Raw genomic sequence first — 26,872 nt, 5'->3', positions numbered from 1 at the left:
GCACAGAGTCAGTCTATATTATGCATTCACAGAGATGTGCAAATGCAGGTTTGGCGCAATAATTGTCAAAATTAATCTTGTTATTGATTGTGGTTTCCAAGGAGATTTTTTTTTGGAAATCTAGAAAGAGTTCCAGAGTATGACGGCTTTTTGAAGCTGCAGGTACAGCATGCAGAAAAAAAGGTTTTGCACTATATCTCTGTACAGGTACCAATAAACAATTCAGATTTCAGGTACAAATTTTGAGATTTAAGATTTCAGATTTATTGTCAGAGTACATACATGTGATCACAAACAACTCTGAGTTTTTTTTCCTGTGGGCGAGGCAAAAAAAAACTGTACATAGTGTATAGATGTAAACAAATAAAGAACTGTAAACAGATAATGAATGTATACAATTTGACTGTGTAATACAGAGAGAATTAAAAAAATGAATAAAGTGCACAAGCAAGAATCCTTAAATGAGTCTTTAATTGAGTTTGTATTGAGGAGTCTAATAGTGGAGGGGTAGCAGCTGTTTCCTGAACCTGGTGGTGTGAGCTTTGTGGCACCGATACCTCATTCCTGATGGTAGCAGCGAGAATAGAGTGCATGCTAGGTGGTGTTGATCCTTGATTCAATTATTGGAATTCAATATAATTCATAAATAATTGAAACCAGTCATTTGAAAAAACATTGAAAAAATTATTAGTGTAGGATAAACTCATTCTTCCATTTGATTCATAACATCTACAGAAATATAATGACAATTTATTAAAGTTAATTTTATTTTACTTTAATATTTGCTTTGGTAGTTGTTTAAAATAGATATATTAAATGGAAGATTTCAAACAAACAGAAGAATTACAGCACAGAAAAAAACCATTTGGCCCATTATGTCCATGCTAGCTCTTTACCAGGATAACATTTTCGTTCCACCCACCAGTCCTTTCACAGTAGCCTTGCATTTTTTTCTCCATTATATATTTATTCAATTCCTTTTTGAAGACCACAATGCAATCTGCTTCCATTACATCTGCAGGCAATACATTCCAGATTTTAACCACATGCTGTGTACAAAAGTTTTTCCTCATGTCACTCTTAATACTCTTCCCCTTTATGTTTTGCTTGTGACCTTTAGTTCTTAACCTCTCCAGCAGAAGGAACAGCCTCCCACTAGACATTCTGTTCAAACCCCTCAGCATTTATATACTTCTATAAAATTTCTCTTTAGCTTTCTCCAAAGAATATAGTCCCAACCCCTCTAATCTATCTTTGTATTGGCAGTCCCTCACCCCTGAAAGCATCTTAATTTATTTTTCTGCACCCTCTTTAATATCGTCACATCCTTTAGATAATGTGGCAACCAGCATTGAATACCATGGTCCATTTGAAGTTGAACTCTAGCTTTATCAAAGTTCAAAAAGTTTGCCTGCATTTATACTCATAGCTGAAGCACAGAAATGTGTTTTAACCTGTTCTGCAACTCTCAATGATTTCGCCTTTAGCCACCCCCCTCTCCCACCAAAATCCTGTGCTCCAGAATCCCCCCCAGACAGTAATTTTGTTTTTATTCTATACGCATATGTCAATCTTCATCCTTCAATACATTACCTCAATTTTTCTTCATCTGACATGTGTTGGCCCATTTCACCGGTTTGTATATCTGCAGTCTTTAGCTATCTTCTTCACAGTTCACAACTCTGCCAAGTTTTGTGTCAGACATAAATTTCAAAATTGCAGCTTGCACCTCAAGTTTAAGTCATTAAAATAGATTAAAAGAAACAATAGGTGTAGTTTTGATCCCAGGGAAACACCATTATTCATCTTCTCCCAATTCAACTAACACTCACGTGTTAGTTAACCAACTTCAGATCCATCTTTTCATTTTGCTGAAAAGCCGGTAATACGGCACCTTATCTGAAGCCTTCTGGAAGTCCATGTACACCGCAATGCCTGCATTACCCTCATAAACCTTATCATTCAAAGATCTTATCAACATAGTACACTCAACGAATCCATGCTGACTTCCCAAATTCAACCAATTTCCTCAAAGTGATTATTGCCCTTGATCAATGTTTCTCAATGCTTTCCTACCTCTGAAGTTACACTGTACTTTCTGACAAGTAACATTTTCTGTTCTCCAGTTCTCTGGCCTTTCCCCCATATCCAAAGAGAACTGAAGAATTATGGTCAGTGCCCCATGATCTTCTCCCATACTTCCCTCAAAATCCTCAGTGCAGTCCTGATAACTGAATTATTTAAAGTTCAGCCAGCTTTATTCATATCTTCAATATTCATCCATTTTTTTTATCACCACATATTTCATTTAGTTCCTTAAAAGTGCTCTCAGCATCTATTTTGATTTAATGGGCCCCATTACTTCATGTACTATCCTTTTGTATGAAATAGAGCTGAACAAAACTTTGAAAGCTAACGGTAACCAAATTAATTGGGCAAGGTAGCTTCAACTAGTACGATGGCTTGCCTCGCTTTTAGTACATAGTTTCAACATGACACTAACATTCATGCAAAATTAAGAGTGACCTATGTTACCATGTTGATCATTAGTAAGATTTGCTTCCAAATTGCTGAACTGCAGCTTGCTTGGCGAAAATATTATTAAGACAAATAATTTTTGATGTTGCATGCAAGGATAATGCCAGGGATAAAATATGAAAACAAAGGCAATGGATCCCATGTTGAGATCACTGATGCACTCAGTGAGTGAAGGCATCAGAGCAGTGATAATTTAGCACATGGTGAGCTGCTCTTTGTTGGGCCTAAGGCTTTCCTTTCAAACACCCCACAACGAGCTTCAATCTGGCCAAAGTTTCTCCAAATCCATTTGGCCAGGATGCCTCTCTCGACCTGCTGAATCACAAGCAGTTGGTTATTAACCTTACTGTTGATAGTGGGATATTTCTGAATGTCAAGTAACCATAGCAGTTTCCTCACCAACAGCAAGCTTTACAGTGCAGAACAGTTGGTAGGAAAGCACTTTGGCAGCTTTTGGAACAAATGATAAGGTGCAATGTAAAATTTACTTTTTTATCTCATTGGAAAAAATTTTGACAAAAATCAAAAATGGACCGAATTGGTTTGTATGTGTAACTTTTCTGTGTGGCTGGAGCTATTGATCATCTTGCCTTAATATTCCTGATTTAATCCAGTTAGATGAGGTACAATGTCTAAGGAAATCTTTCAAGTGGGTAATACACAAGAAACCTAAGATAAGTTCTGATCACTCACATGTAGATCAAATTTTAATAACTTTGGACATATTTCAAGGATAGAGCTGGAATCACTTGATAGAAAATTTATAATTTTGCTCATTTGTCCTTGCTTAATAAAATAAAATAGTACGTGTTTTATTGAACATAATTATTAATAGGTTAAAATGAAAATCAGATAAAACTCAGTAAAAAAAAAACAAATGTGATACCATTAAATCTCTGGATTTTAGTTACATCTGGAAGTAGGCTGGCATGTCAGCATAGCGGTCAGCGCAATGCTGTTACAGTGCCAGTGACTGCAATTCAAATCCTGTGTCATCTATATTCTCCCCACATCTGTGTGAGTTTCCTCTCACTGTTCAAAACGATTCGAGGTTTGAGGGTCAATTGGGTATAATTGGGCAGCACGGCACGTGGGCCGAAAGGGCCTGTTATTGTGCTGCATGTCTAAATTATTTTATAAACTAACTCATTGTTTGTCTTCGCTACCTTGACAGAGCACTAACATGAAGGCAAGGAGATGGCTGTGTTACTGAGATTTCATTCAGGTTCCATAGATTAAAAAAAGAGAATATCTACTTTTCTAAAGACCTTTGTCCCTGGTTTTACTTTCAACAGCAGAAAAAAATTGAGGCTTTGTCATTGTCATTAAACTTGCTCCTATATTTTCTCTGGGTTGACTATTGGAAATTCAAGTTGCTAGTTAATGAACCGACTATATGTGCCGGAAGAATTCTTCCCTTTCCAGGAAAAGTGGCAGATGAAATTTAATGTGTATTATTATGAAATTATACTCTTTGGGTGAATGTACAGAGATAGACATAGTTCTAGTGAATGTGTGGGATTGAGGAGACCTGACAATTTTTGCACAGCTGGATAGTGAAGAGAGTTGGGTGGGTAAAGCACATGGGTCTGGAGGCTTCATCAATGAAGACTGACTGTGCAAAAGTAACAGGTTACATTGAATCATTTTAAACTAAACATGCAAGAACTGGAGTTCCATGTTCAATTCTGGTCTCCACATTATTTAGAAGGTGCAGAGAATTCCAGGGATGAAGAATTTCAACTTCATGAGTAGAGAATCAAGTGTCTCCTTGCAGCAATGAAAGTTGAGACAAGAGAGATGGATATACACAATCATGACTGATTTGTGTTGGTCAAGTAGAGAGAAGCTGTACCCAATTTAGAAATTTAAAATATTAGACCAAAGATACATGTGTGGAAGGACCTCCTTACCCTGAGAATGATTATGTTCTTATTGTATGAATGGTGATAAAAGAATCAAAATAAGTGCTTGAAGGAAACAAATTGAAAAGCTATGAGGGAAGAATAAGAACTAGAATTGTTCTATAAAGGACCAAGAGGGAGTCATAGCTCTTTCCATGGCAGAGCCGGGAAAACAAAGATTTTCATTGTATCTTGGTACTCAAGACAATAAGCAATAAATCTAATCTAAATGAATAGAATAACACAAAACATTTAGATGCTGAAATCTTGAGTAGAGAAAGAATCAGTGGAGGAACTTTGCAGGTCAAATATGTATCCACAGTTAGAAATGGCCAGTCAATGTATCAGGTCTGGAGCCTTTATCAAGATTTCAGACAATGTTTTGATCATCAAATCATTCTCTTGACCCTATTCAAACCTAACCCTAAGTATCTGCAACACAGTGGGAGATTATCTTGAGCAGCTAGAGATGCAGAATATTACAAATGGCTCCCTTTTGTTATCAATCTTGTCTTAAAGTTTCCTCAAAAAGGAAACAACACCCAATGAACAAGCCAAACCTAAGTAATATCTTTTGAACTAACAAAACTACTCAGTTCCAATAAGCGTTTTAAACACACCACTGGACTAGATTTGATCAGAAAGTTAGTGATTGCAAATCATTCTACTCTGGGATATTCTGTAAAATTTTAATCTGATGGGAGGAAACCAGCATTCCTTAAGATGTAGCACTGGCATCAGTGGGATTGGGTGAAAGCAAACATTCAAAGATGAATAATTGTTTGCCCTTTGCTCATGTTTTTGTGTACCTTTGCTCATGTTTTTGTGTACAAGTTTGGCATCACCTTTCCAAAATTGGAACTCTTGGAATGTAGATAGGTTCACACAGGTTGAATTGAGTTATTTATTTGCACAAAGCAAAATTATTATTTGTTAAAACAATATTTAGTGGAATGTATACCTTCATGTAGCTTCATTATGGTCACAAAGACCATTGTAGTCCCTACTACTCCCACCCAACCACTCTCCGATCACATTTTAGCAACACCTTTCACAAGGGCTGATCCAAATCAACTTCTAGGCCTCCCACATTAAGCGGTTTTATGGTACATATATTTCAAAATAATGATTACATTACAGAATAATTGATGCATGGATTGGATTGCACAGCACTAATCTAGTTAAGAGGTTCAGATAACTAAAGTTTAATCAACTTATAAAAGCCATTGAACACTATAATCAAATCATTTAAATTTCTTCAGATTTCTTTGTTTTTGGAAGTAGAAAATAAATGTCATGGGCTGCTTTATTTCTCTTCCAACAACAGCTGCCATACTTAAATTTATAATCAACATGTTACAATTCCTTTATGTGTGTTAATGTTTATGTCAAAAGGCAAGCATTTGCCAGAAAATTAAAAGTCAACAAGTTAACTTTTCAAAGCAGTGCAGGGATAACCAGCAAGCAGTGAAATTATCATTTTTTGCCAACACTTTTGTCAGAACTACTTTAATCATGTGACAATTGAGGTTTGCAAGTGGGATTGGAATGCAAACAACTCAATTTCAAAATTTAGAGACACAGTGAGAGCATGATACTTGATAAATTCTAGTTGTGATGCCAAACTTAAAAAGGGTGAAAATGGTCAGCAGATGTAACAAGGGTGCTTCAGGACATCATGATTTTTCATTCAATGCTAGATCAAGGGATCTGATGGACTCTATCTTCCCTTCAGCTCGAGGGAGATATCTAGCAATGGGATCAGGAAGGCTGGAGGTTGAACACATCAGCAGCAAGAAGTGGGTAGCCCTTTCCAAAATTTAAACCTTAAGCAAGTGAATTTAACAATTCTATGAAATCAGGAAAAGGAAATATGCACCATCATCTCAACTTCATCAATTTTCCCTCTTAACTCAAGCCACCGGGCCTCTCTCACCATGAAGGTGTATTTATTGTTCCCACATCTGTGTTATAATAATTATAGACCTTCCAATGTCCACCCAATAAAATATATCCAGTGTGCAACAAGTCAGACTGAAGATAGTTTTTGTAGAATAGAGAGCATTGAAGATAAACCATATAACATATAACCATATAACAATTACAGCACAGAAACAGGCCAATTTGGCCCTTTGAGTCTGCACTGATCCAAGTACCCTCCTCTAATCCCACTTACCAGCACTCTGCCCATATCCCCCTCCCATCCATATACTTATCCAACTCTTTCTTAAATGACAAAATTGACCCTGCCTTCACCACCTTTCCCGGAAGCCCTTTCCACACAGTAACCACTCTCTAAGTAAAGAAGTTTCCCCTCATATTACTCCTAAACCTTTGCCCATCAACTCTCAACCCATGACCTCTTGTATCCATCTCTCCTACTCTCAATGGGAAAAGCCTTTTCACATCAACTCTATCTATCCCTCTCATTATCTTAAACACCTCTATCAAATCTCTTCTCAGTCTTCTACATTCCAAGGAATAAGGACCTAATTTGCTCAATCTTTCCTTGCATTTCAGATGCTGAAACCTAGGCAACATTTTTGTAAATCTTGTCTGCACTCTTTCTAGCTTGTTAATATCCTTCCTATAAATCCGTGACCAGAACTGCACACAGTACTCTAAATATGGCCTCACTAATGCCTTGTACAGTTTCATCATTACTTCCCAACTCCTATATTCTATGCACTGATTTATATAGGCAAGCATACTAAAGGCCTTCTTCACCACCCTATCCACATGCACTCCTACCTTCAGGGAACAATGGACTGTTATTCCTAGATCTTTCTGCTCCACTGCATTCTTCAATGCCCTCCCATTTGCCACATATGTCTTGCTTTCATTATTCTTTCCAAAATGAAGCACCTCACACTTATCAGCATTAAACTCCATCTGTCATCTTTCTGCCCACTCCTCTAAGCAGTTTAAATCCCTCTGCAATCTTTGAAAACCCTCTTCATCATCCACAATTCCCCCTATTTTAATATCATCTGCATATTTACTAATCCAATTTACCACCCCATCCTCCAGATCATTAATATATATGACAAACAGCAATGGTCCCAATACCGAACCCTGAGGTACACCACTTGCCACCGGTCTCCATCCTGACAAACAATTATCCACTACTACTCTCTGGCACCTTCCTTCCAGCCACTGTTGAATCCATTTGACTATCTTCAAATTAATACCCAAAGACTTAGCCTTCCTAACTAACCTCCCATGCAGAACCTTATCGAAGGCCTTACTGAAGTCCATATAGACAACATCCACTCCTCTACTCTCATCAATATTCCTAGTCTCCTCTTCAAAAAAATTCAACAAGATTGGTCAAACACGACCATCTACGCACAAATCCGTGTTGAGTGTCCCTGATCAGACCTGTCCCTCCATATACTTATATATACTATCTCTAAGAATGCTTTCCATCAATTTACCTACCACAGACATCAAACTTACAGGCTGATAATTGCTAGGCTGGCTCTTAAACAAGGTAACCACATCAACATGCCAATCCTCTGGCACTATACCTGTCTCTAATGACATTTGAAAATCACTGCCAGAGCCTCCATTATTTCCTCACTAACTTCTCTCAAGGTCCTGGGGAAAATCCTGTCAGGACCTGGAGACTTATCCACCTTTATATGTTTCAAAAGCTCCAGTACTACCTCTTTCTTAATCACTATAGTCTCCATATTTACCCCCTTTGCTTCCTTTACCCTGGACAGTTCAATATCCTTCTCCTCAGTAAATACTGAGGAAAATAAATTGTTCAAGACCTCCCCCAACTCTTTTGGCTCCACACACATTTATCCATTCTATTGGACCAATTTTATCTCTCACTTTCCTTTTGCTATTTACATATTTGTAGAAACCCTTTGAATTTATTTTCACCCTGCTTGCTATAGCCACCTCATACCTTCTTTTAGCTTTTCTAATTTCTTTGTTACATTCAATATAGTACCCAAACATCTTTTTGCCCTGTTTCTTATATTTATTGTAGTACTCTTTTTTCGAACCAAGTTTCTAATATCCCTTGAGAACCATGGCTCTCTCAAACTTTTGACCTGACCTTTCAACCTAACAGGTTTATAAAGATGTTGTACTCTTAAAATCTCTCCTTTAAAAGACCCTCCATTTCTCTATTACATCCTTCCCAGAAAACAAATTGTCCCAATCCACCCCTTGTAAATCCTTTTGCATCTCCTCAAACCTAGCTTTTCCCCACTCAAAAACCTCAACTCTGGGCCTAAACCGATCCTTTTCCATAATTACTTTGAAGCTAATGACACTATGATCACTGGACCCAAAATGCTCCCCCACACATACCTCTGTCACCTGACCCATCTCATTCCCCAACAGTAAATCCAACTCAGCTCCCTCTCTAGTTGGTACCTCCACATATTGATGTAAAAAGTTATCCCGCACACATTTTACAAACTCCAATCCATTCAGCCCTTCCATGGAATGGGTTTTGCAATCAATATTCAGAAAATTAAAATCCCCCACAATCACTACCCTGTGCTTATTACAAATATCTGCTTTCTCCCTACTAATTTGTTCTTCTAATTCACGTTCCCTATTCGGTGGTCTATAATACACCCCTATAATTGTAACTTCCCATTTCCCATTCCTCAATTCCACCCAAATAGCCTCCCTGGAAGAGCCTTCTATTGCACCTAAGCACCACTGTAATATTTTCTCTAGCAAGTGGTGCAACCCCACCCCCTCTTGCCCCCACAGTTCTATCACACCTAAAGCAACTAAATCCAGGAATATTTAGCTGCCAGTCACATCCCTCCTGTAACCATGTTTCACTAATTGCTACATCATACTTCCAAGTGTCAATCCATACCTTCAGCTCATCCACCTTCCTTACAATGCTCCTAGCATTAAAATATATTCATTTTAGAGATTTCCCACTTTTTACTTCCTGTTTGCCCCTATCTTTACCAACACCTCTCTTATGATTTTTTGCAATCGACCTGTGTCCATCTTCGTATAGAGCATCCTTCTTTTCTATCACCTGCCTTTCCCCCCTCAAACACTGTCTACAAGCTTTCTCTGATTGCACTCTAACCTTCTCCTTGCTGTTCTCCTGCATTTGGTTCCCTTCCCCCAGCCATTCTAGTTTAAAGTCTCCTGAGTAACCCTAGCAAATGTCCCCACCAGAATTCTGGTCCCCCTGGGGTTCAAATGCAACCTGTCCTTTTTGTACAGGTCACACCTACCCCCAAAATGGTCCCAGTGATCCACAAACTTGAATCCCTGCCCTTTGCTCCACCCCTTCAGCCACGTATTCATCCTCCATCTCATTCTATTCCTGCTCTCATTGTCATGTGGCACAGGCAGTAATCCCAAGATGACTCCCTTTGCGGTCCTTTTTAACTCTCTACCTAACTCCCTGTACTCCCTATTCAGGATCTCTTCTCTATTTCTCCCTATGTCATTAGTACCTACATGTACCACGACTTCTGTCTCATCTCCCTCTCCCTTTAGGATGTCCTGGACTCAAGCAGCAACATCCCGGACCCTGGCACCAGGGAGGCAAACCACCATCTGGTTCTCCTTGCTCTGGCAACATAATCCCCTGTCTGTACTCCTGACTATTGGGTCCCCTATGACTATTCCCCTCCTCTTCCTTTCCCTACCCTTCTGAGCCTCAGAGGCTGACCCAGTGCCAGAGGCACAGCCACTGACACTTTCCCCAGCTGGGCTGTTTCCCCCAACAGTACCCAAAGAGAAGTACCTGTTGAAAGAGAAGTACCTTTTGTTGAAGGGCACAGCCATAGGGGTCCTCTCTACCACCTTATTATTCCTCTTCCCTCTCCTAACCGTGACCCACCTGTTCTCCTCCTGTGATGATCCAGGAAGGGAAATTCATTGGAAATCGACTTCCATTCTCACCTGCCCAGCCATCACCAACATTGAACTTCATCATTACACAATGCTGAAACTATCCTTCACAGACCCTATTTATATAAAAATATTCTTCACCTTTCTATTCAATAGATGCTTTTGCTCACATTCATACATTTATATCTCTCTTCGCAGTGTAAGAGACCTTAGAATATAGAGGCGGATAAAAAAAGATGGCTCTGCAATTAGCTAGCAGACAGACCTCGATATACAAGAATGATTGGATATCTGCTTTTCAGTAACATAAGGTTCTTACATCTGGGTCATAACAGAATTGTCTCCTTTTGCATCATTACATACAAATCTGATCCAAGGATGAATGCAACGGTGAGTGAGTAAAATATGAATATCTGCCTATAGACAATTTAAAAACCTAGTAGTCTTAATTCATATCTGTAACCTTCCAATGGGGAAATACCTTACCACAGCTGTGGAGTTGGTCCATGGTGATGAGGCTTGTATCTCAAATTGGAGGCAATTTGAGCAAAAGCAAAGTCAGATGATGGAGACAGTGAAAACAGTGAAGGGTTCTGATTTCCCAGCTGGCTGCAAACTTCAGAGCAGGAGTAGAAGAAGGGCAATATATTGGCAAGTTTCTCAACTACAGAGAAATTGGGGGATTCTTTCTCAAGGATGAGTGGCATAATGCTGCAGGCCTTTGTGATGGTGCCTTAGTCCAAGGAAAGAATGGAGAATAAAATGTAAAAATGACGAATTCATGCCAGAATCCATTGATGTCAGCAGACCATGACTGCCATTTTAAATTGGATAGATAATACCTTAGGTTTGACTGTCCAGGATCTGCAAACCCACGTAAGACACTCAGTAACACATTGCCACCAGTGAAATGTGGGAGAGCCATGAGTGAGTGATAGGGAGATTGAAGTTGTGGGATTGAATCAAAGCTCTTTCACTTCTCCATTCTTGTTCCCATCTCTTGATCAGTATCCTACCTGTTCTGCCAATGAGTGAGCCTGCCCCTGTGCACTTGGATATCGATGGACCAATCAGAAAAGGGAAAGTACATAGGTGTAGCAACTTGGCATCATAGAGCCTTAGAGATACAAAGTTGTACAACGTGGCCCTCCAGCTCATTGAATCTAATGCTGACCCTCATGCATTCGTTTATATTGACATTACACTCAATACATTTTATTCTTTCCTTGTTCCATCAGTTCTTCCATATTCTTCCACTCAACTAGAGGCCTCATACCAGAGGCAACTTACATCAGCTAATGAACCTACCAGCCCACACGGTCACAGGCAGTAGATACAAACTCCACACAGACAGCAAAAGAAGTCAGGACTAAAGCTGGATAGTCAAAGCTATGAGACACAGCTCTGCTAGCTGTACCACTTCCAAACCTCCAAAACAATTTCTCAATGCATCTTCTGAGAAGAACTCCTTTTGTCAGAGTCATTGAGGAAAACAGCTATGAGACAATGTCAAGTTTGCCTCCGATTTTGCATAGTTACCTGTTGCTTAGTCCCAAACCCCATCCACTCTGTTCCCCAAGCACCTCAAAGATGATTTGATAGACGTAGTATTGCTGGCCATTCAACTCTCTATCATAGGTCTGATCTCATGGTGTCATATGACACTTCTAAAGTAACTGCGGCACCTGGAAATTTATGTGGGGTGCCATCTGAGATGGCTGCTTGAGAGTTTGAGATACCTTCCAGATACCTTGTGGTAAGTTATTTGGCCAAAACGGAAGCCACAGATAGCAGGCAGGAGTGAGCAAAATACCAAGTTGCAGGAGCCAGCTGGCATGAATAAAAAAAAAATCAGTGTCTAGCAAAAAGGAATTTGTCTATTTCAAGATGTTTGTCATGAGAGAGATTGTGATTAGATGGATGGGAGTGGGGGCCTCGGGCAAGAAGGGATACATTTTTTCCATTGGGCACGTTTCATCTCCAAATGTTCAACTTTGCACCAGTTTCCCCCAGTGGCAAGTCACTGTGGTCAGATGCTGGGCACTAGGTGTGCTATCCTTTGTTCAGACAGCAGTTACACTTGGAGACTATAAGAAGGGAGCATCTTGTCAAAGGGTAACTCCCTTCTGGTTTCTGTTAGATGGATTGAGATTATCACGTGGAGTATTTCAGCATAAAAAGGTGCTTTCCAAATAAAACATTTTTCCATTTGTGTTATCGGTTTCCCATCACTTTCAAATTTAAAAAATGACAATTTTGGCAAATAAGGCTTTTAAGGTATTACAATTCAGCACCAGGCTTAAAAAAAAGATTTTTTTTTTGTGTGTGATGGAGACACAGGAGAATGCAGATGTTGGAATATGGAGCATGAAACAAACTGCTGGAGAAAAATCAGGATACTTTTGCTGGTGATCTGCAGTAAGAAATTAACCTTTTATACCTGAGGGTGTTTTTATTCACATCAGAATGCCGCTTCACTTTACGTTTTTACTTTGGTCTCTACAAATTCATTGTACTTGTGTCACACCAGACAAGGAGATAAGGGATTGTTGCAGATGATGGCTCCATAAGATAATGCTTATACATTCTTCATCAATGTGAAAGGAAACTGGTGAGAATGATAACTGTTTTGGCAGTCTGAGGTTTCCTTTCCACACTGGTGAAACATCCCTTGAATGCAGTAATGTCTGAAAGGCAGGAGTGAAGAGACACATTATTAACATGGTGGTTATCAAAACATGTGGAAAGATCATGCCAACCAGGAATACATACAATTTTTCTATTTAAGCATATTTTTATTCTAATTAAAAATGGACTCTCAATTTGCCTTAAGTCTGATTTTCTTTTCCTGAGCTTTATACCTTTCTGAAATATCTTAAAGTTTACTTCAACGGATCATTTTGATATTTTTCTCTTTCTTGAACAACATCATTTTAAGGAAGTGAAACATGAAATTCTGCAGATGCTGTGATTGTAAATAAAAACACACAGAAATGCTGGAGGAACACGGTCAGTCTCACAGTGTCCATTGAAGGGAGAGGTATTATTTTAAGATATATGGTACTTTCAGTTGGCGGAATGTTTGTCATTTTACGTTTGGTTTGAGGACAGAGAGTGCCGTTACCCTATTATTTTGGGAAATGAGCACACAATCCTGAAGGTTGGATCTATCCTGTTTTAATAATCCCTCTAAATGAAATGAGCAAATTATTCTGAAATATATACATATTTATTTAAGATAAAATGTTTATGTTTATTATGGTCTGGAGAAATGCTGTTTCACCTCACTGTATATATACAGTCAGATGATAATAAACGAATTTGAGATTGCAGGCAAGAAGGCCATTGAATAACCCCTTCCAATTGCTCTATCACATGGTAAGATAGTAATCATCTGATTTCAACCAACCACCTATTTCAGCTATCCACATAAACATTTCGCCCTCTTGTATAACTAGAATCTATCTAACAGTGCCTTAAATTATTCAGAGTTATTCCATGTTTAACTTATGAAAGAGAACAATATCTTTGAACACAACAGGAAAGTCTTTAGGGCAGTCATTGTTCCAACCTAAAGAACTGACATTTGGCATATTTTAATTTGGGTAAGGTGTAAAATTGGGTGTGATGCAAATCAGATCACCAATTCACATCAAAGAAAGGTTGCAGAGGATTTGGGCATCTGAATTTCACTGACTGGGCAACTTTATACTTTATCTATGTGCTGGCAAACATTTTGACCACTTGAGGGAAAGGTAACTTGAACAATCAGCAGGGGAAAAATCCTACGGACATTTTAACTTCTTAGACCAGGTATCTAGAAGTTCGTGCCAAAATAACCATTTTTTCCCCACACCAATTCATCTTGGCCATGACACGTTGACTACCGATACCAAGGGTTAGATACTGCATATAGGATTAGTATGTGTCTGCTGTCAGGAAAGATCAGATATGGTAGATGGTTTGCAAATGAATCCATACAGTACAGGAATGATAAAAGTTTTAAATAATGCACCATCAATACCGAGTTTTAATTTTTCTTCAGTCAAGATTTAGAGCAGGTGTTTCCAAAGAGGTCGATATTGACTCCTGGGGGGTGGGGGGTATGGGAGGGTTTCGATGGAACTATCCAAGGGGTTGATAAATGCCAGGGTTTTGAAAGGGGGTCTATAATGCCAGTGGGGGGAGGGGGGGTCAATTGAATTTTTGTGATGGAAAGCATGGGCAGATCAATGGAAAATAGTGCCTATGGCAGTGGTTTCCAACCTCTCACGAGAGCGGGTCTTGATGGCCACCATGTTGTATTTGACTTCAGCCTTTGACAGATGGAACATAGGAGAAAGATGCATGTGTTCTTTGTACCTTCATTAGAACCCACTCCCCATCATTCAGCACTGCCACTAACCCCCCCCCCCCCCCCCACCACCAACTAGTGCTAGGATTCCATGGCTTGGGAGTCAATGAGGAATCATATCCCTTGAAGGGGTTGATGATCTAAAAAGTTTCTGGAGCCCTGATTTAGAGAAACTAATTTTCTGATCCCACGACATGGAGGCCTTTTATTGAGCAAGACTTCAATTTATATCTCAACTTTCAGAAACAGTTTCAAGTTTCAGATTGGTCTGCACTTTTATCTGCTATTTCAAAACATATTTTCAACTTATCATTTACTTTGCAGCTGAATTTTTATTAATAGCAATGTGTTTCTATAAAGAGTAAATGTAAAAGCCTGACTTCCTTACTCTGTGTTAGTCAATGAAATGAAAGTGGTGTTGTTGTTGTTAGGATGTGTCTCTCATCAACTGATGGGGGAAGAGATAGGCTGCACGAAACTGCTTGATTAAAATGTTCGAGCTTTCATTCTCCCTTCCTGTCATTACCTTCCCACAGTCATCTCACAAAAAGCTCAGAGTTACAAATCACTATTAATCATTTCCAAATCTGAAACCTAAAATCCCTTTGTGTTTTTTAAACAATGGTTAAGTCCAAATGGAACATTTAGGACATAACATTTCAAGATTGAATATTATAAATGCAAACAAGTATCTATGGACAATAAGTACCTCCAGACTTTTATTTATTTATTACTCAGGGATTTTTAAAAATGAATATATAGGAATGCAAACAAAACTCTCTGGTGTAACACTGAACTCAGTATATAAAATAGCTTCTTCCACAGTAATACATCATGAAAATTTCAATAGCCTTGGTTATAAACATGAGAGTAAACACATGTAACCAATAGCAGACAACTAGTTCTCTACATCAATAACAATTCCTTTGTTATATCATGGTATCAGAAGTCTAAATTTTTAATTCTTTAAAAATACTTGAATGTTATACCATGATAAACCCTGATCCCTTTGATAAATTTCAATTTGGTTTTGCAGTTAAGATTTTTTAATAATGTTGGAGTAAAGTAGAAAGCATTCAAAATTGGAATTATTGCAATCATTCTTTTTTTAAAAAGTTGCAAATGGGGTGCTCATATTTTTCTTTTACACACACACACACACACACACACACACACACACACACACACACACACACACACACACACACACACACACACACACACAGTTTAGAAAGGTACATTTGTAAGTTTGTGGGGTAAATTTCTCTTAAAATATATTAAGCCTAAAAAATAGAGTTAACTACATATTATCTTTGTATATACATTAGTCAAATGAGAACCTTCAAATGTAGCTAATTATGCCACTGAATAATAGAACTGATACCAGAACATATTTGTAAAATATTTAAGAAGCAAGACGGAGGAAAACAAATAGATCAGTTACTGATTTATTCACGTGGCTTATTTGCAAGAGATGCCTGTGGGAAAGTGGTCAAAGGAAGTGTGTAGGGAGCGCTCGCAAAATAATTCAGTGACAATATAACGGAACCTCTCGGCTCTAGAATGTACCTTTAAATAAGATGGCGTTTAGTATAAAAAAATGAAACAAAACTCAGAAATACTAAAGGCATCATGTTATTGGATTCCCATTGTGTTTTAATTCATTCTACATGTACAGCTATTTTAAAATTTTCTTTGAGATCTCTTCTTTCACACTCCTTGTTAATTGCACACTGACAAGACAGGGTTTAGTGTTGGATTCCAGCTATCAATTTCAGCCTGATGGTCTTCTCCCACTTGCACATTTTTCTTGTGTCAACTACTGAAAGATGTTATAACATCTGCTAGGACCTCTTCAATGGTCAGAAACCAAACTTTGATTTCCAGTGATTATCATTAAATGCCCTAGGTGCCCATGTAACTATAGGACATTCCATTTTAGCTGATGTAGAAATAATGAATTAGTTGTAAATTTTCTACTCACTACTGTGTGGAGCTCCAGTCAATAGTACCAATCTCCCTAGCCTGCTGAATTGAAGTGAATTGATACCACCCTGCAGCACATGTTCCCTGGATCACTTGATCATTATTGCCCAATCAGCTTCTTGCTGATCTGAGCTTTTCAACTCCAACTGCTTGAGCCACCTGACTCAAATTTACAGGTTCAGGCTTCAGATAAAATCCCTGTTGCAGTCTGCTACACTGGTATGAGCATGGATTGATTCAATATAACATTGTTTTAAAATTGGTTTTCATAGAGTAGATGATCAGAAACATGAATCTTTCGTATCAATAATTTTTTAAACTTTTTTTGCAAGAATTAAAAAAGAATATAGCCCAAGTATAGGTCACAGGATTTCAGCTCCTCAGCACATATTTTCGAAGAGCCAGTTGTTCCCTTCGCTGCTGCACAGGTCGTATCTTGTCACAGTTGGACACATAACCAAATCTGAGTCATGCAGATAATTTCTGGCCTGATATTCTTCTGAGAGTCTGGAGGGATTTTGAAAGCAGAGTATACAGTCATCTTGACTTCAGCAAGCCGATAATAAAGCTCTGACTTCTTGCTGCAGATTTATTAACCCATGTCTGTGATTTTGATGCATGGCATCCAGATGTACTCTGCCACATCAAAATATTTTAAACAGTACTTCTTGGAGCACCTGTGTGACCATTTCCACTTATTTTGCCAACTACCCATAATGACCTAGAAGAATACAGCTATGGTTGACGTCTCAAGACTGACAGGATATTTAATTTTTGACTCTGGACTAAGGTTGCAAAACTCAGTGTGCTTGTCACAGTTTCTTTATTTTACTTTTGTAATGGAGACAGAAAATCATGTGAAACTTATTAGGTTAACGTCTCACTTGTGTTAGGTCTGCTTTGTTCATGAATGAGTGAGACAAACACCAGGCTGAGTCGAAATCAGGGTTCTTTGTTCTTTATTACCGGATTGTAACACTTGCGACCAACCATGTTAGTCGGAGAATGCATTCTGCCGTTATCAGCAAAATGGTGATTTTTTATACCCTTGGATATGTGCTTAGAACATCATCATATCATTACTTGTCCAATGACTAAAACTGTTGCTATCCTTTCCCTGCTAGCTTCCTGCCTCTCAATCCATCAATGTCTCTCTTATCTTGTAAGTACAAGGATGCATTTACATCTTGTTACAGCCCTGTACATTCCCATCTCATGATGTTTTACCTAACAGGAGTACAAGGACACCTCCCCTTCTTGTTACTGCCCTGTACGGGGTAACTCCCTACACATTCCCATCTCATGATGTTTTACCTTACACTTGGCAGGTGGGATTGGGAGGTGTCATGAGGAAAACTAAAGACAACGCATTATGTTTGTAGGTCGTAACAAAGGGCCTGTTTCCGTACTGTAGAACTCTCGAACACGATAACTTTATATCCCATTGGATTATTTAGGACATTTTTTCACAGAATTTAGGGTTAGTTTGAACAGTTCTCCATTAATTATGCTACAGTCAAAAGGCATTAAAATATGCAACATTTCTTGCACGGTCCTGGAAGAAACATTAGATTGGTAATCTATCAGTTCTCATCAACAAAACAATCACCCTCACTCAGGACATTTTCCTACAGTTTGGTTTGCTGTGTTAGTACACACATACCTGGCGTTGAGACAGTGGGCACACTGGAATAGCAATATAGTTTAGAAATATTTTATCTGGTCCACGTGTCAAATTTTTCATCTGTAGTTATTGCTCTTGTGAATTGTGTATGCCAAAATTCAGAACAATTCCATATTCTAGAATTAAAAATAGAAATTCACATTGATCTACAAAGAGTATTTATTCTAAATAAAACCTTTAAATATGTGTGCTCTGTATTAGAAAGGGCAGGTGAAAACTTGTGGCTCCTGGAACAAGTAAACTCAGTTGTCAGTGAACGCAATGTATTCTGATTACAGTGAAGTTCAAAAGCAGATCCAGATCACTTGGAGAGGTCAAGGGATTGCTGTGTGACTGACATTGCATTTCTAAATCAGTCCAATCACTGGTTGCATGACATTCAACCAATGAAAGTATTTCTAAAATGTAAGGCATTTATTTTTGACATATTTAAGTTCAGGGGGAAAAATCTTCCACTAAAACAAGAAATAGTAAGGCCATTTTCCTCACTCTCAGAAATGGTTATGTAACTTTGCTCTATGAAGTACACTGTTTGACCTGCATTGTGCTCTTACTTCAACCACAGTGTCTGCAGACTTGCATGTTTTATTTTTTCATCTCTCTTTTTCACTGGAAAGAATCTGAAGAGAACTGGCGTCATCACATATATGTTTGAGGTAATTTATTAAGAAAAGGATTATCTAGTAAACAGAATTAGAATTTATTGTCATGAACATCATGAAATTTGTTGTTTTGCAACAGCATTATAGTGCAAATACTGTATAAATTACATTTCAATAATAAATAGATAGTGTAAGAAAATAAGAGGAAGGGAGGTATTGTCTGTGGTTCTTTGCCCATTCATAAATCTGATGGCAGAGGGGAAGAAATTATGTGTCAAGCCTAGGAACAAAAGATCAGAAAGCAGCAAAATATAAGCTTGTGTTTTCAGAGCTAATTCAATTGGTTGAACAACTTTACTTCTGGGATGCTGTGTGTGCTCTGGATCAGTGAGATGGCTGGTCTGTATTGTCTTACCATTTGTCCTTTTCCCATGTTTTCAATACATTAATCAAGCTCTTACCTCAGACTTGGATGAAGTTTGGGAGGGAATAATGGATAAATAATTTAGCAAAATTGATGAGTGAAGACATACTTGAAGTAAAATAGGGAGTGGAATTACAAGAAGCAAGCTGGCTATAATCCAGCGAGGCTGAACACTTGATTCTGGGCACGCCATACGCATGCTCAAGCATTTGGGGAGCAGTGGGATGGATGGGGATGGAATTACCAGTGGATGTGGGGTTGCAGGCGGGAATAGGATACCTCTGCATACCTTTTCTCAGCCACACCGCATGCCCCCTCCCCGTGAGTGGCAACAAACAGGTCTGGGTCAAGCTGAGCAGAGATGGAACAAAAGAAGATTCCTTGTTTGGTCACTGAGGCCAGTTGTTGGCCACTCTTCCCTTGCCTGCTTGTCTTCCCATCACAGCTGTTTCCTTGATCATCTCTCATGCACTGCTTTTGTTTATTTATGAATTCCAGCAGTTGTGAACTATTATTGTAAGCTGAGGACTTTGTGTACCGGCCTAATGTTCTTCAGTTTCAGCGGTCTGGATCTTATACTTTTCTGGGCTTTCTTTCTAAAGGGAATTATTGGAATAGAAAAGGGTGGCTTGAGATCTTTGAGGTGGTATTATAGATGCCTGCAAGTGAATATGCAACAATGTTGCCCTGAAATCTCTGCAGCAATTTGAGGGATTTACATATTTACAGAGTATCTCAAAGAATGCTGCAATTCTACAGCCACATATAATTTGAAAGTTGGCACCACAAGGATTATTTCTTATTTTGATTGGAAATAAAATTGGGTAAGTTTAACTGTGCTCTTTCATCACCACCACTTACATTGTCAAGGTATAAATTATCCACTGTGTCTTGGCCTATGTTGTTACTATGGCTACTGGAGATGTGTTTTCTTTTATTGGTTTGCTCATTTCCTTTATTTTAATCTCACTATCTTCCAGACAGAAAGTATTCTCATTTGATCAGATAGTTTGGTAAATATGTGATAAATTTAGAAAAAGATTAGAAAATATTTCTAATCTTGCTAATCAGTCTTCATTTGACAATTACTCATCATTTAGCTGTATATAAATATTTCAAGGCACACATTAAACTGTGCTCCCTTGAGAATGGAATGATAATGATTGGCTATTGTTTTAACAAGAAAAGTCTATGTGAGATGAACTGGGAACATCTTGAAACCCTTTTGCACAAGATCCATGCCAATTCTAGTCAATCAGTGTATGATAATTGTTTAAATCTACTTCAGTGGTTCTCAACCTTTTTCTTTCCATCCACATACCACTTTAAGTATTCCCTATGACATAGGTGCTCTGTAATTTAGTAAGGGATTGCTTAAGGTGGTATGTGGGTGGAAAGAAAAGCTTGAAAACCACTGTTTTAATCATACCTAATTGATTTGTTATGTGGACGGGTTCATAACTCCAAAGGAAATGGACCAATGACAATTTTTTCTCAGGCAAAATATTTCAGTAACAATTGGGTCTACAGCAGTGATTCCCACTCACATACTACCTTAAGCAATCCCTTACTAATCACAGAGCATTGTAGGGATTGCTTAAAGTGGTAACTCAAGCAAGTGAGTTCAAAGAAAAAGGTTGAGAATCACTAATCTACTTGCTGTACATCACAGCATCCGATGTGGTCCAAAATTTGCCCAGAACTGCACAAGTGCTGCACAGTACAAGGCATTTGCAAATTCAACCTGTGATGTTTCAGTTTTTTTTCCAATAATACAGATGTAGCTGTGATAAAATATAAAGCACGCTGCCCTTTCTTGATGACTGCCTTCTGACTAAATTCAAGACAAGTCCTCGAGGGATGGTGTTTGACCATTGAGCATGTCTGACTTGAACAATAACCTCCCAATGTCACCAAAATCAAGGAACTGATTATTGACTTCAGTAAGAGAAAACTAGATATGTACAGTCCAGTGATCATTGGGGAAATCAGAGGTGGAGAGGGTTAGCAAATTTAAGTTCTTGGGAGCAGGGTTAGCCTTAGGAGGTGTGGGGCCCAATTGGAAACATTTTTTTCAGGGCCTCAGGTTCACAGCCAAGGTCTGTAGAATCTTAGAGATATAAATAAAGTTTATTATAGACTTTATGTCTCTATGGTAGAATGGAAAACAATCAAAATTTACGCTTAACAAGTGTATGTGAGTTAATGGACCAAATGGATTTAAGCACATTTTTAATGTAAAATTGCATACATTTAGGCCTACAAGTAAACAAAGAAAATGTGTCGATTACCTTTTAAAAATGAAGAGTTACAAAACCACTTGATCCCACTGTTTTGCTTCTTGTCTGATTAGTTTTTCTAGATCAATAGTATTTTTTTCAGCAGATAATCTTTGCTGCAGTTCACAGCAACTGAGCATAGCTTGCAAATGCTTTTTGGAGTTCTCAAGGTCAGCTAGTCTTGTATGAATGTTTGGCCAGTTATTAAAACCACAAGTTGCAAGTGCAAACATTGCAGCAGTAACGGAAGACTTTATCACTTGATACCGAATACGTTAGCCACGGACGATCCACAATTTCACCATTTGGGTGTTTTCTTTTGCAGTGAAATTTTGATAAACGTGATCCACTCTCATCTTTGGGGAAATCTTCTACAATAATTGTAGGTGGTCCTTTTTTCACTAAATAATCCCTGACACTCTGACATAATTTCTGGCCATATTTCAGGATCACCTGTTAATTATACAGGATGGATAGAATTTGAATTCCATTTCTCCCTTGCGTCACAGGCACCAGCATTCATGTCAACAGGCGAGTTTCCTTATTTGTCAAATTCGACATTTTCCAAATGGCTGATATCACTTTAAATAAATTCACACTTTGATTGTCTTGCATAACTTCCTCAGACTGGCTTACTTCAGTGTTATCACATTATTGTGTGGTGTCTCCACTTGCTTTTCTGCATTTTCTGAGGTAGGACTACTGAAATACTTTTCTAATGCACCTTTCCCCTTTTCTGTTTCAGGTTTTTTCTTTGCCTTGGCTGTAGCCCTCTTCTTACTACAACTTAAATATTTTCTTCCGACATCCCTTAGTCTTTTTCTCATATTTACAGGAACCACAGAATCTTAAAAATAATACAACAAAATATTAAAAGTATGCGTGTAGCTTGTTTACACCATGGAATCAGAGCTAAAAATGACACCGCAATGTTTGTTGACATTAAATGTGTCATTAATGCACATGTTCAAAACTTGAGCATCAGTGGCACTAAATCTAAATTTCCACTGAGTTTTAAAAACTTCATTATCTTGGGCAATCCAGTATTTTTGAAGTCATTATTCCACTGTACAGTAAAAAAAAATTCAAAGTATAAACAAACACTACTGACTTTTTAAGAATTCAGAAGAAATTAAAATCGTTGCTGTCCTCTATAAAATTAGATGTATGTTGCAATGTGTTGTTGTGTGTATTTGACAATACTAGAGTAGATATTACCCTAGTGTGGGGCTCCATTAAGTGCAGGGCCCAATTGGGAGCAATTGGTCCAATTGACTTAAAATCAACCCTGCTTGGGAGTCATTATTCTCAGAGGATCCTTCTGATGCCAACACAGTAATGGGATTGTGAAGAAAGGACGTTAGTGCCTCTACCTCCTCAGAGGTTTGGAATGACATTGGAAACTCTGGCAAATTTCTACAGATATGTGGTGGAAACTATGCTGACTGGCTACATCACAGTCTGGTATGGGGGTTACCAAATCCCCCAAGTGTAAAACCCCACCATAGGTAGTGGACAAAGTTCAGGACAACACAGGCAAACCCCTTCCCATCATCGAGAATGCTGCCATCAGAGAGCAGCAGCATTATCAAAGATCCGCAACCCCCAACACATTCACTGTTTTCACTGCTACCATCAGGAAAGAGGTATAGGGACCACAAGACTTGCATCATCAGGTTCACGAACAGGTCCTACCCCTCCACCATCAGACTCCTCAACAACAAACTCAATCAGGGACTCATTTAAGGACTCTTACTTGAGCATTTTATTGTTTTTTTTCCTCTCTCCTCTCTGTTTTGCCAATCAGTTGTTTATATTGCACTTATTTGCTTACATGTGTACACTGTGTACAGTTTTTTTTTGCACCACCAGTAGAAGTGGCAATCCTGCCTGGCCCACAGGAAAAAAAAATCTCAGAGTTGTATGTGATGTCATGTATATATTCGGTCAATAAATCTGAAATCTGAAATTATGCCAACAAAAATATTTCCTATGTCAAGTGATAAGCTGTACCAGCCAGAAGTAAAGATGAAGCTTGAAAGGAATAGATATTATTGATAGACAACAAAAGGATCATAGATAGTGTTTGAGTATGTTACAAGGGCAGGACCAAATTATGACCAAGCAGAAAATTTATGGAAGCCAAGATTCTAAAAATATTACTTGCAACATGAATATTTAATTTCCTTTGTCAAGTTCACATGCATATGAACTAATATAAATGATTATAGGTTTCATTGAGCCTCAAATTCTAATGGCCAATTTAGCCAAAGGGTAATTTGCAACAATGTTTTGAAGATAAATTGTATATATTTCATAGATTTTAAGTAACAAAAAAAATTCAACATTTGGTCTTAACTAATAGTTGAAAAACAGTACTATTAGGATTTAGTGAAATTTTGAAGCCATAGAGAATCACTTATTTTTTTTCTGAAAATAATAAAAATAAATATTTCATGAATTAAAAAAATAAGGAAATATGGCCAGGAACCATAATTCATTTTAATATTATGACTGATTCAGAGAGAGAAAGAAATATAAACTGAATTCTGTCCTCACAAAAGTTATCTTGTTAATTGGAAGTAAGTTTAGAGTGGTAGTCATCCAAAACAGTAACCAACAAAAATAAAATACTGCAAGATTGTGTTCAATTGTTTTTATTTATTTCATGACATGATTTGAACCAAATGATGGAAAACATAAACTCATTGCTTCTGTTGAGATTTTACAGCAATGCTGTAGGAATGCAGCAATTTAAATCATTCTACGAATGGAAGAGTAAGCCAACAACCCTAACCCTAACCCTAACCCTAGCCCTAACCCTAACCCTAACCCTAACCCTAATAATTTTTAGCGCGAACGCAGTAGGTTTAGGGTTAGGGTTAGGGTTAGGGTTAGGGTTAGGGTTAGGGTTATGTTGTTAAATAGAAATATTATATTAACCAGTGAACAGGTTTTATTCCCATCTTTCTATGTAATGTAGAAGGAGGCCACTTGGCCCAATGTGTCTATTCTGGTTTGCAGGGCAACTTCTTTCTCCCACTATGTTTCCCTGTAACCTACTCTCTTACACTCTGAACAATGAAACTTACCCCCATGCCCATCCCAAGATTCTACACCTGGCATAATGGTTAATTAACCCATCAAAACATAATTCTTTGGGATATGAAAGGAAACTGAAGCACTCAGCAGAAGCCCATATGGTTAAAGGTAGAATGCAAATACTGCATGGACAGCATCCAGGGTCAGGATTGAACCTGGATTGCTGGACTCATGAGGAAGCAGTTATACATGCTGCACTAGTGTGCTGCCCAGTCTTCTGTTGTCAGGTTATTTGTAACATTATACCTAGTAAGTAAGAAGGGTTCATCTGTGAGTAGATAACAGGTTATATCTAACATTCATGCAGCTGTGCAAAAAGCACAAGTTACAGAGCGTTGCGTTAAAATGAAAAGAAACATCAATTTGTACCAAGCAAAGACAGCATGACACTCTTTTGGGGTTCATTCAGGAGTCCAAAGGGTGTGGGGGAAAATGGTATTTAAGCCCATTGATGTGTGCTTTCACGCTCTTGATCTTTCTCTCCAAAGGGAAGAGGGAGAAGATGGTGAGCATGGGTATAATGAGTCCTTCAGCATTTTGGCCGCCTTTCTTCAGCAGCGGGAAAGAAAGATGGGAGTTTGTGGAGTAGAGGCAAATTTGCATTATGTTCTGACCCCCATTCATTGCCTTCTACAATTTCTTCCAATCTTAAGCAAACAGCTCCCATACCATGTGATGCAGCCAACAAGTATTCTTTTGCTGCTACACTTGCAGAAGTTGTTGAGGGACGGGGTGGGGGAACGACATGCTAAATTTTTTTACTCTTCGGTGAGAGACATTGGTGCACTTTCTTTACTGTCACATCAATGTGCTTGACCCAGGTCAGGAAATTATTATACCTTGAACCTATCTACTCTTTCTACTTCAGCGCAATTGACGTGGACAGGAGTGTGATCTCTTTCCCCCCCTCTCCTAAAATCAGTGATCACTCCCTTCATCTTATGGACATTGAGAGAAGGATTGTATCTCAGAACCATGCTTTTAGATCTTTATTTTTTTCCCCTCTGGATTCACCTCAACAATATTCATCCCTTAATAAATGCCATCAAAAGAAAAGAATACTTTATTGGTTTGATTAATTGCTGTATCTGAAGCTACTGCTGGCAGACATTGGCTGCTGTGTTTACCTACACAAATATAGTCATTGTGTTTTAAATAATATTATTGAACATTTTGAATAGTACCACGCACAGACAATTATTAATATATCATTAATGTGCTGGTTATTTATCCTATAACTTTCAAAAACAAAGCATTTCAACTTATGATTGAATGACTTGATCTGAAAGCAAGTTTGAAAGCTCCCCAAAGTCAACTAAAGTAAAGAGCAGCACTGAACTCCCAGCCTGACTTTTGTATGAGTTTCTCTTACACAAAATGACAGGATGATGAATTCCATCTGATCTAATGTCATACCAGCTGTTTTGAATTGATTTGTAGACCAGGCTAAGTTCATGCTATGAAAGTAAGAACTTACATTCTGAAAAGGCCATCAATTTATTTCTGAGTCCAATTTTGGCAGGAAGAAGTGAGGTTGTTGCTTTAATGGAAAGTAGCACTGACAGTTCCACGATAGGTTTGAGTTCAAGAATGATGTCATGAAATCTTATGTTCATTGGCTATTGTGTTTAGAAGGATAATTGAAGGTGGTGTTCGGATCGGAGAGATATGCATCCATGGCAGACATAGCCTCAGATGATCTTGTTAAAATCCATAGGAGAGCTCCACCCAACCTATTATTGCAGCCCTAATGGCCTATGCTCCTCATTCCATAATACCTTACTGCCAAGTTATCAGTCAAAATTACAACATGGTCCTAATGATGTTACAGGACCCCAACATAATTATAAGGAAGTACTTTGTGTTCTTTATTCAGATATTTTTGCCAAAACTAAGTAGAATGCTAAAATTTGCATTCGATGTGACAAGTACCAATTTTAACCTCAAGTTGCTTGACTTCTGAAAGTACCATTCATTCATGTAAATATTAAGTCTTGACTCAATGGTGCCAACACTCACTGATATATGGATTTAGAAATGGGAGGTGTTGTGAAGTTATCACTTACTAGAAGGAAAAAACTGCATTAAATTCTGAAAATGGCATTGCTAAACTCATTTTTTTATGCCTGGATTGAATGTTGAG

General features: G+C 38.2%; 2 long non-coding RNA genes across 5 annotated transcripts in view; one reads left to right on the top strand and one right to left on the bottom strand.

Annotated features, from left to right (window-relative positions):
* Positions 1-26,872, top strand: part of LOC138742374 (uncharacterized) — a 217,488-nt gene that overhangs the window by 122,504 nt on the left and 68,112 nt on the right. The window lies entirely within an intron of this gene.
* The window catches only part of LOC138742375 (uncharacterized), a 100,016-nt gene continuing 85,895 nt past the window's right edge, over positions 12,752-26,872 (bottom strand). For 2 of the 3 annotated variants that reach the window (XR_011344122.1, XR_011344121.1), the window contains one exon: positions 12,752-12,985. This is a non-coding gene — a long non-coding RNA (uncharacterized lncRNA). Of the gene's footprint in view, positions 12,986-21,673; positions 22,475-26,872 lie in introns of those variants that run through there. The other variant, XR_011344123.1, reaches the window with a different exon arrangement.

The sequence above is a fragment of the Narcine bancroftii genome, chromosome 9, assembly GCF_036971445.1.
Source record: "Narcine bancroftii isolate sNarBan1 chromosome 9, sNarBan1.hap1, whole genome shotgun sequence".
NCBI classification, from domain to species: Eukaryota; Metazoa; Chordata; class Chondrichthyes; order Torpediniformes; family Narcinidae; genus Narcine; species Narcine bancroftii.
The sequence above is the reverse complement of the archived record's forward strand: the minus strand, read 5'-3'. Positions and strand labels throughout refer to the sequence as shown.